Source organism: Oryzias melastigma, linkage group LG2 (assembly GCF_002922805.2).
Source record: "Oryzias melastigma strain HK-1 linkage group LG2, ASM292280v2, whole genome shotgun sequence".
NCBI classification, from domain to species: domain Eukaryota; kingdom Metazoa; phylum Chordata; class Actinopteri; order Beloniformes; family Adrianichthyidae; genus Oryzias; species Oryzias melastigma.
In genome coordinates, this window is record NC_050513.1 from 13257612 (window position 1) to 13266504 (window position 8893).

The 8893-nt window shown below is 37.4% G+C and overlaps 1 long non-coding RNA gene across 1 annotated transcript in view; it reads left to right on the forward strand.

Moving 5' to 3' along the window:
• Positions 1 to 5781: 5781 nt before the first annotated feature.
• The window catches only part of LOC118599839, a 121145-nt gene continuing 118033 nt past the window's right edge, over positions 5782 to 8893 (forward strand). Inside the window, exon 1 of the long non-coding RNA XR_004949349.1 lies at positions 5782 to 5959. This is a non-coding gene — a long non-coding RNA (uncharacterized LOC118599839). The remainder of the gene's footprint in view (positions 5960 to 8893) is intronic.

An 8893-nucleotide genomic window follows, 5' to 3' on the forward strand; every position in this document is an offset into this window, starting at 1 on the left:
TTTTTTTCCATCGAACTACAAATAAAAAACTAGCCTAATTCTGATTTTATTAATCACGTTTAAAATGTGTTTTTTTTCCTAAAATGCACTCGCTCCTTTTCAATAAACTACTATTATTGACAGATCTATATGGTGTAAGAATGAACTGAATTCTGCTGTGTAACACGAGTTTCATGTCAAGATGCAATGCCATTTAACACTGTCAAGACCTTTGGATTTGTTTTCCAGTTAATCAGACTTCCGATCTATTTAGAAACAAATAATTTCTGAACACCTTTCCTTTATTTATTTATTTTTTTTAGCCAAATCGATGTCTACAACTAAAATTTCCTGAATATTTGAGGGTTTTTTTTGTTCTTTTGTCCCATTTATGTGGATGCAAATTTAATTTTGCTGCACTGTTAAAAAGCCCGTACAGCCTTATTACCACCCACATCCACAAAGGGGAATTAAATCTTTTGTAAATATCAAACTAAGACCTCCCAGTCACAACAAGGACTTTCCTTGATGGCTGCCTCACCAGCACAAGCTATCAAATGAGGCGGGTTGCTTGTTTGTAGGGGGGTGGCGGCGGCGGTGAAAAGGAGTGACTAGGATGAGAGCCAATTTCTCTTAGTGTCAGCGATAAAAATCCATCTGATTGAAATTGCAGGCCATTATGATATGAGGAGTAGAGTGCTGGAGAGACGGGCAGAAAGAGAGAGTGGCTGCACAATTGCTGAGCTGCTCCTTTCTTTTCATTTTCAGATGAAAGCTAATTATGCGGTGTGGCGAGGAGACAGGGCGGCGTGCGCATCAAAGGAAACGGGGAGCCGAGGTGGTTAATTGGGGTATGTGATTACACAGAGCTGTAGTTAGAGGAAATTAGGCAACAACACACTCTGCAGCACAGCTCATCATGGTGAGAGTGAAGGGAGTAGGCGATGACTGGATGACGCCATGTGCACTATGCAGACCTTGCCCTGCAGGGTAATATTTGACTTGTAGATTTAAATAACAAAGATTTTTACAACAAAAATATTCTTATTTTGTCAAAAAGTAAGATGATTTACTGTATATTAGCAAAAATGTTGCTATTTTTGAATGGAACGTGTCAGTATTTATATTATTTAAAAGAGTTGTTTGCACTGCCCCAAAACAGGTCTAAAAATGAACTCAAACAGCAAAAAATACGCACACTTTTATCAATTTTGACACTAAGAACTTTATCAGTCAAGTAAAAGACGACGACGTTTTGTTATGTGTGGTCGCATTTTGATGTCTAAATTTAGGGTGAAGGATCCGAAAAGCTAAAAAAATGAAAAAAAAAACAAAAACGCCTGAATACAAAACAATGTGATCTTACTTCAAATAGTACATTAGGATGTTTGTGGTAGTCATTCATCTTCCAGACCGCTTCTTCCCTTTCGGGGTCACGGGGGTGCCGGAGCCTATCCCGGCTACTGAAGGGCGAAGGCGGGGTACACCCTGGACAGGTCTCCAGTCTGTCTCAGGGCCTCAATCACACACACATACACTCTCACATTCACACCTAGGGGCAATTTAGAGTCACCAATGAACCTATGAAACATGTTTTTTGGACGGTGGGAGGAAGCCGGAGTCCCCGGTGAAAACCCACGCGAACATACAAACTCAACACAGAAAGGTCCCAGCCGGGATTCGAACCGGGGCCTTCTCGCTGTGAGGCAAGAGCGCTAACCACTGCGCCACCGTGCAGCCCGTTTGTGTTAGTTTTCTTTGAAAAATAAAAGCTGTATTTGAGATTAGACATAATTTCTGATTGTAAAATGTGGGTTCAAAATCACCATAACCTGTCAAAGAATGGCACAAAGCAATTTTACTAAAGAGTTTTTGTAGGTTTTCTCCGGCCAGTAGTCATGTGGCGTTCTGAATCGAGGCCTTGAGGCGTGTTCTTGGTGGAGTCAGGGGTGTTTCCTTGAAGTGTGTGTCGAGCATTGACTGGACAAGCTTTGAGGTCCCCATAGGAAATGGATGACCTCCACCCCTCGCGAAATCAGGCCTTCGCGGTCACTTCCTGATATGTCTGCCGCCATATTGTAACCAGTTGCCACCCTTCCACAGCAATTAGTCAGTCGGTCTGAGTCACATTTTTAGAGGAACTACTGTTGCCAATTGATGCTGGACTTCTGCTTACCTGGCAGGTGTGCCTGAATTGGCACCTGTTGAATATTTAAGACAGAGAAGGTCATACAAAGGCATTCTGGGAGCAGCATGCTGTGTTTGGGTTCTACTTTGAGTTGTTCTGGTATGTTTTTTGGTATTTCTTCCTCAATCGTTTTTACGCTACTGGGTTTTGTTATTTTAATTTGGGGTTGGACCGTGGTAGTCTTGATTTGCTCTCTTTGTTTATTTGTTTTTTTAAGGTAGATTTTGGTTAGAGCTCCTCTCTGAAGGTCGACAGTCTCCCTGACTTGTTTTATGTTTGGTCAAGGTTCCAGTTCTTAGATGTATGGCACCAAATTGACTATGGGACATCATATCAATAACAACATAGATATTTTTCACTTCAAATTTTCTTCATGTTTTTCAATTTATACACACATGTAATAGTCAATGAAATTCATACTCTGCTGCTCAACAGCTCTGTCTCTTTTTACTTTGCTTTGAATATTAACAAATACCAATAAGCTCTTATCTATCTGTCTCTTCACACAAACACAACTTCATGATTGGTCTGTGCAGAATGTTCAGTGCCTCCAGAGTCCAGCGTGACTTTGGTAATGCTGCCAAGTATCCAGTAGTTTCTTGGCAACCAGTACAGCCTCAACAGTCTTGAAGTTTCTTCTGAATCCAGCCTATTGTTGCCTTGTTTGCAGAAGGGAAAGTATTCTCTGGAGCATCTTCTCCTGAAGAGGTCTGCCATGTACTGAGCCTGTTTCCATTGACGGCGGGAGTAGATGTAATCATTGACAAACAGACCAGGCGACAGGTTAGGTTGTCCTTTTAGAAGAAGTATGTGGCTTTGCATCAGAATTTTAAGGTGTTTTGGATCATCTGTTGCTGTAGTTATAGGTTTTCCATTGATTATACTTTCTACCTCACATAGGAGAGTTTGTGTCCCATCACCGTCTAGCATTTGTTGTCTCACGACAGAATGAAGTACTCTTTTCACTGGATGAATCTGGTGCTTCCAGACCCCTCCAAAGTGAGGTGCAGCAGGCAGGTTTTTGTAGCATAGCTACATTGGTCCAAGAACGGTCTATTGTTTGTTCCGCACCAATGAAATTGGTGCCGTTATCAGAACGAAGTACTGTAACTTGTCTCCTGTATTGAAAGCGTTGATGCATGAATCTGTGTCCACGGAATTGGGCAATTCGATGGGAAGAGAACACAGTAGAGCTCTACTGTGGATGGTCCTTGTCTTAGTTTATACGGTCCAAAGTAATCTACTACCACTGGTGGCCTATCCGGGAGTAGAGAATCTTGCAAGAGGTTGGCCATTTTCTCTTCTTGGATACACTCTTCTACCTAGTTTACATTTTGATATTACTTTCCTTACTTCTGCGTTTGACTTAGGTGTCCAGTAGTGCTGTCATAGAAAAAGTCTGACAGTTTGTGATTTCGGCTAAAATGCCCAGTCTTTACGTGGATGTGATGGAGAATAAGGTGGGATATTTCATGATTTGGACGAAGGATAGTTGCTTTTTTCTTCAGGTAGGGATAACCTGTTAGGACACCCCATCGTGTAAGTATGGGTCCAGTCTGAAGATCGAGCAGTACATCTGAAATTTTCCTTGTTTCATGACTTTTATCTCATCTTCTTAGTCTGTTTTTGGCTGTATTTGTACCCATCCAGTCTATCAAAGTAGCATCCAAATCATGCATGTCGAAGCTGTTGGGCTTTACCAGGAAGGAGAACATAGATCCATATCTTTTGAAATCCACATATCAGGGATAATGTTGATGCTCTGGTGGAGGAACAACTCTCTGAGGTGTGGGAAACAGTGGAAAGTGGAGGTGAAAATGACATTTGAGAAAACTGCCAGCTTACCATAAAAGGCCAACCATCTCTCAAACATAGTTAGAACTGTTTGTCCTGCTCCATGTAGTTTGAGGTTGAGCTTGTTTAGGTGTCCTGTGGTGTATACAAGAATATATATATATATATATATATGTGTGTATTTTATATATGTGTGTGTGGATGACGAAGTAGTCGTACCTACTTGTCACCAATCTGTTAAAACTCTTCATTTTTAGGCATAATGTCATACAAGAATGTTGGAATTCTTTATTCTTTATTGATTTTATTGTTTTACTTCTTCCTCCTGTTGCTTCAAGCACAAAATGGTGACCAAGGGCTTCACTTCCTGTTTGACGCTTTGTCACAGGAAGTGTAAAAGGTTTGGATCTTTTGGTTTGTAATTCTTTGATTTGTTTGTGTATTTCTCCTTGTTTTGTTTACAGGACTTACATGTCAATGTCTTAAGACACACAAGAGACTTGCCATTTGCTGACGTAGATTCATGACGGCACTGCGCAGATCGCCTGGATTGCGGTGCATGTTGGTTAGTTTCTTGCACTGACGTCAAATGTGCGCCGTTACGAAGTATCGCGAGAAAGGGGCGGGTTCAAGGTGCCTTCCTAAGCCAGCGCAGCCAGAAAATAGATACTGCGCTGGTTGTAAGCCGCCTTGAGGACTACAAAACAATGCATTGTGGGAAACTGTGTCCCCACAGTTATTGTAGTTCATGTGAAATAATTGGCGTTAAATGAAAGACATCGGTGTATTTTTTTACTTTTTCTGGAAGGTAGTGAATCACTGATGAAAAAGTTTTTAGCTACGCGCTAGCTGTTTTGGCCAATCTAAGCTTTTTTCAGTTTTTAAGGATATTTTGAAGTTTAGCTACTTTTTCAGCTGTTTTGGGTAACCAATGTTTTTTCTTTTTATTTATTTATTTTTTTAGGCTGTTTTGGAGTTAGGCTAATATTTACACACTAGCTATTTTGACTAATATACGTTTTTTTTCAGTCTTTTAGGATATATTCAAGCTTTTTTTCCAGCTACATGCTAGCTGTTTCAGCTGTTTTATTTTGCTTTGTTTTTTAGGCTAATTTGGCATTTAGCTAATATTTTAACTGGCTATCAATTTCAGCATTTTTCAGCTATTAGCACTAGCATCTTCAGCGGCTCAATTCAGCTTACAACATTCCCACTAGCATTATCGCAGGTAATGCTATATATATATATATATATATATAGTTCATGATTATGTAAAAAAAAATTACAGTTTTAAAAATGTAGTTTTAGAGTGTTCGATAAATGTTTATCCTGTTCCGTCTGTTACCTAAGTTGTGTTTTGGATTTTGGCCCCTTGTGTGATTAAGTTTTGGTCTAAAGAATGAAAAATGGGACAAGATTAGGGGTACAAAACTCATTGACTCACTTCCTAGTGAGAAATGTCTCAAAGATGTTGAAAGAAGACCCGTCGTTTAGTCACTTGGCCCAAGTGTCAGGAGGTAATCTGCTCTATTGCCGTGTTGAATTGGAGACCAGCTAATTGTTCCTTGGAGTTTGAGGTCAACGATTGGGGTTTTTCTTGTAGTGACGGAAGAAATACTCAAAAATAAGACGACCAAGCCTTAAATAAATAAAAAAATTGTTTTTTATTGTTCCCCCCAAAAAACAGAATGATCATCACTGTCTGGAAGAGCTAGTTGCCACCACTGCAACCATGACTACTCTCTAACTGACACAAGTTCTCCCTTTATTAAAACTTAGCCCCTCCCACAAGCTAATTAACCAAACATTTCTTGAAATCAAATCAAATTCCTGCCTTATACCTGAAGAAAACATAACCTAAAAAGTAGAAATAATTAAGCAAGTTTGAAAACAAAAGCAATATAACCGAAGGACATGTGACATCACTTCCTGTTTCCTGTAAGCATGATGATGTGTACAAAGCTCTGGTTGGAATGTTTGTGGAGGGAAGCCTGGATGGTGAGTAACATTCTTTTTCAAACTAAGTGTGCACCCTTAGAGTTAAACAAAATGTGTCTGTGGTGAACTAATGGACTTGGAAATGACAGGGAAGAAAAAAATATATAAATTGCTGACTAAATGAACATCGCATACTTTTTTCAAACTCTTTTAAGGAAATCATTTTTAAAGTAACTATTTGTGGTCTAAGTATTGTGGGTCATAAGTACATCCTAGCAGTGTATGACTAGTAAGTATGCAAAGATTATATCGAATTGGGTTTGACTTTTAATGTTTGTTTGATTAGAAATATCCAATAGCACTAGTCCTTCTTGCCTGGAAGCATTATTGATGTTTCACTAACAACCCGCACTCGAGAAGTTCTAGACACCATCTCCATGCCAAATGATCTTTATTGATCCGTGTTAATCAGGGTTTCTCTTTGTCTTTTTCATGTAGACTTCTTCTCCTTTTTACCGTCTAAGAAAAATGAACCGGGGCTGAAAAGTCATTTGAAGAAAGACTTGTAGGCATTTACAACTTGGCAACAAAAGAGCGAGTGGCTGAATGGGAATCGCTGGTCGTGAGCTCAAAGATTGTAGGAGATGAGGAACTGTATCAGTGGAGACATCTGTCTTCGAGTTGCCTTATCTCTTCGAAGACTTTTTTGACATCACTTTGCCCATATCAATACAGTGAATACTTGTGTTTTAGACATTTGAGTTTGTTTGAAAAAGGAATGTAATCCTTCATGTTGAGTCAAAGGAAGGTGGAAGCTGACCACTTTTGGACATTTGGCTTTTTCAAGCAGGTTTGAAGCAGGCTGTAGATCACATGTGTCAAAGTCAAGGCCCGGGGGCCGGATTTGGCCCTCCAGGTGATTATATCCTGCCCTTCGGATCATTTTATTTAATTGTTATGAATTGCCTGATGTTATTTTGTGCTTATTTTCTAACTTGCATAATTTTGACAAAATCTTTTTTTTTTTTTTTATGGAAAGTAAAATATTAAAAGTTATTTAAGGTTTAAGTCGATTTGTGGTGGAATAATATTCCTGCCTTTTTATTATTCATAATTTTGTTAAAAAGTTACGGTTTTAAAGTTTTAAAAATGACCATACTGCTCGCTAGCTAGCTAACATTTCAGCTACATGCTAGCTGTTTTGGCTAATTTAAGCTTATTTCAGTTTTTAATGATATTTTGAAGTTTAGCTATTTTTTTTAGCTATATGCTAGCCGTTTTGGCTAAGCTAAGCTTTATTCTTTTATTTATTTATTTTTTAGTTTTTTTAGGCTGTTTTGGAGTTACGCTAATATTTACAGGCTAGCTGGTCAGGCTAATTTAAGGTTTTTTCCGTTTTTAAGGATATTTTGAAGTTTAGCTACTTTTTCAGCTACACATTAGCTGTTTTGAGTAACCAACGTTTTTATTTTAGTTTTTTTTTGTTGTTTTTTTGGCTGTTTTGGAGTCAGGCTAATATTTATAAACTACCTTATTTCGGCTAATACAAGTTTTTTTGTTGTTTTTTTAGGATATATTGAATTTTAGCAAAAAAAAAATTCCAGCGACATGCTAGCTGTTTTGGCTAACTTAAGTTTTATTTTTTTGGGCTAATTTGGCATTTAGCTAATACTTTAGCTGGTTATCAACTTCAGTGTTGTCAGCTATCAGGACTAGCATCTTCAGCTATTAGCTTGAGCTATTTTAGCTATCAATTTCAGCATTTTCAGCAGCTCAGTTCAGCTTACAACATTCACATTAGCATTATCACAGGTAATGCTACATATCTAGTTCATAATTATGTTAAAAGTTAAGGTTTTAAAGTTTCAAAACATGAGTTTTAGAGTGTTCAATAAATGTTTATCCTCTTCGGCCCATGACTTAAGGGGTGTTTCATACAGGATTGACCCGTACGAGTGCTGCAGGTCTTTGGGTTGTCCAGGTCTGTTTAAAATTGTAGAATATAGTTATTTACAAAAAAAATGAATATTCAATCTGTTTTTAGTACTTTAATCTTGTTCTTTTTTTTTAGACCGCTTTTTCACAGAAGGTGGACTATTTGATCCATGATCCGGCACGTTGTTGTGTCATATACATTTTATTTTGTGATTATTCGCAAATAAGTGGTCAGCAAATACTGTAAATAAAAAAAATGTATCGCTATTAATTTTGACACAGGTTTGCATTTTAGCAACATGCTAACGTTTTTTGCTAGTTTGTTGTCTACAGGGGGTTTAGGCTAATTTATAGTTTAGCTTCTACTTTAACATGTTTTTGACTATTTAATTTAATGAAAAAAAAAATGTATTATTTTGGAGTTTAGCTAATATTTTAGCAAAATGCTGATTTTTTTTTCAGCTAATTTGTCATATTCTGAAGTTTTTTGGGATATTTTAGAGTTTAGCTTCTATTTTAGCAACATGCTAACGTTTTTTGCTAGTTTGTTGTCTACTGGGGGTTTAGGCTAATTTAAAGTTTAGCTTCTATTTTAACATGTTTTTGACTGTTTTGGGCTATATAAATAAAATTGAATTGAATTGTATTTAGTTTAGTGCAAAAATGTATGACTTTGGAGTTTAGCTCATATTTTAGCAAAATGCTGATGTTTTCAGCTAATTTGCTATATTCTGAAGTTTTTGGGGATATTTTAGAGTTTAGCTTGTATTTTAGCAACATGCTAACACTTTTGACTAATTTAATTTACTGAGGAATTTTAGGCTTTTTTGAAGTTCAGCTAGTAATTAAGCAAAAAGCTAGCTTTTTTGGCTAATTTGGCCTCTAATTAGTTTTTTATGCTAATATGGAGTTTAGCTAATATTTTAGCAACATGCTAACATTTTTGGCTATTTTGAAGTTCAGCTAGTAATTAAGCAACAAGCTAGCTTTTTTAGCTAATTTTCTCTCTAGTGAGTTTTTATGCTAATATGGAGTTTAGCTAATATTTTAGCAATATAT